The following is a 2527-nucleotide window of genomic DNA, read 5'->3' on the forward strand; positions in this document are numbered from 1 at the left end:
GGCCGGGCAAATTTTGGCCTATACATTATGTATTTAGCATATTATTGAAAAATTAAATATTGTTAAATTATAAAATTGAAATGAATATCCAGTTTAAATGAAATGCGAGATTGAGTACAATCGTTGTGTGACAAAAGATAGCAAATGAGGAATTGACAACCAATTACCCAAGTAAACCGGGGTTCAACATTTGTTGCGAACTTTCGTGTTTACTTTCTATTTAGCTTTCAAGAGCTTCTGTTCAACTCATATGAGTTTCCGTTCAGCTCTTTTGAGCTTCTATTTTACCCTTATGGGTTTCCGTTCAGCTCTTATGAGCTTCTGTTCAACCTTTATGGGTTTCTGTTTAGCACTTATGTGCTTTTGTTTAGCCTTCGAGCTTCTAAAAATAATGTACTCTTATCCATAAGTCGTTATCCGATTTGGTAAGATTTGGTAAGTGACCTACATAATTGAAATTGGAAGATTGGTTATTTATTGTTGGAATTGATCTAAAATGAGTGTATTCATCAACTAAAGTTGTGATTGGAAGGAAGTGTACATTGAATGATTTATTTAATTGATTGATTATAGTAGGTTGGGTAAGATTTATGTTTAACCTATCGTATTTACTAAACTTCATTAAGCTTACTTGTATTGTTTAATATCCTTGTAGATTAACAATGAGGTCGGGAGATCGGATCAACACATCAAGCCACACTATCCAACTTGTTACGGTAATTTTTGCAATGTATACTATGGTTTATATGGCATGTATAGGGTTGGAATAGTTTTGAGTAAAGTTAGGTGTGTAAATATTGTGAATTACATTTTGTTTATATTTCTAATCCACTTATAAATGTATGTGTCGTTTTATCTTGCTTGATATATGTTTAGATGTGAATAATTGATGGATAAGTTATAGCCATGTTGGTGAATGTGTGAATTGATTAATGTGGAAGTTTAGAATGTTAGGATATATGTGATAATATGATATTTTTAGAGCTAAGAATTTGGTTGTATTGAAGTTCTTGTTATGGCCTATGAGCATGAAAATTGAGGTGTTTAGGTTGAAATTAAGAAAATGTGACAAATGTGGCATTAAAATGGTCGATTTTCATCCACACGGGCAGAGACACGGGTGTGTATCTCAGCCATGTGTGACATACGACCTAGCACATTAGCGTGTAGTCTGGCTGTGTGTCCCCTGTATCTATAAAATTGAGAAACAGAATGCCCAGGTTTTTGCACACGGCCTATCACACGGGCGTGTGGCTTGACCGTGTGACCTAAGTCAGAGAGTTACACAGGCATGGACATAGGTTGGGACACGCCCATGTGCCCTACTTCGAGTGCCCACATAGCCTGAGACATGAGTGTGTCTCTTAACTGTATGAGCCATATAGTCTGGCCATATGGGCTTGTGTCCCCTGCACCAAGGAAAAATTTTGAAGTTTCGTGAAAAGAATTCTTTGAGTTTCCAGTTTAGTACCGATTTGTTTCTAATGTGTATTTTAAGCCTCGAGGGCTTATACAAGGGACAATATGAATGATTTATGTTTAGTTTCTGATATGTATGTTAAATGATATGAAATGTTCGTATTTAATCTGAAAAGTCTGGTACTGCTCTGTAACCCTGTTCCAGCGATGGATAAGGGTTAGGGGTGTTACAAAGTGTTTACTTTAGATAACACAACAAAGTTCTTGTTTTTGGAAAAGGTTTTAAAACCCTGGTTTTCCCTTAAACCTATTTTTCATTGCATTTTTCGAACCCGATTTTTCAACAATACGCTCTTTGTCAACCTCTCATGCATGGAGTTTAAGTTTGTTTCTTAGGTCATCCCACACAACTAACAAGATCCTCATCTAACATACCCCGCAAGTAGCATTCCTTATTTGTCAAAAGACTATCATTTAGTAGAAGCCAAAGAAATGAGCAAATTCGTAGTAGCCCTTTAAAGTTCAAATGGTTTTCCATGCTTCATCTTTTGTTAACCAATTTTCATGTGTATGTGTTTTTTAACCATTTGACATCGAAATTAGATTAAGTTTCAACCATCTCCACATGCAAAGGTCTAAACCTACATTGGGTATAGGTGGGCAAAAAACTACAAACTTTAGAACTATCTAAAAAGAAAGATACCTAGCGAACAACTAACATTTCCAATTATTTACTTCATCGGTCATCTCAAACTCTATAGCCATCTAGAATCCCATCAAGATCAAGTCTAGGCTGCCACAAAGGGACAACATCAAGAATCTAATTATTCGACCAAAATTGTATCGTGTAACTATTTCCCAAGGACCAACAAAAGATTGTTTTTAGATCATCCCAAGTTTTTGAGATAAAACTCCAAATATAGAAGCAATTTGACCGTTCAATATTCTTAAGGCACCTCTCTTCAACATTATACTTCAATCACAACATCCTTACCCAAATAAGTCAGTTGGTTTGATATTAATTGGAACCCAATTTAAAGACAAATGACAAATTTTAATTTCTTACATGTCTCAACCGAAGGTTGCCATTGCCCATTAGCATGCAACA

Source organism: Gossypium hirsutum, chromosome A06 (assembly GCF_007990345.1).
Source record: "Gossypium hirsutum isolate 1008001.06 chromosome A06, Gossypium_hirsutum_v2.1, whole genome shotgun sequence".
NCBI lineage: Eukaryota > Viridiplantae > Streptophyta > Magnoliopsida > Malvales > Malvaceae > Gossypium > Gossypium hirsutum.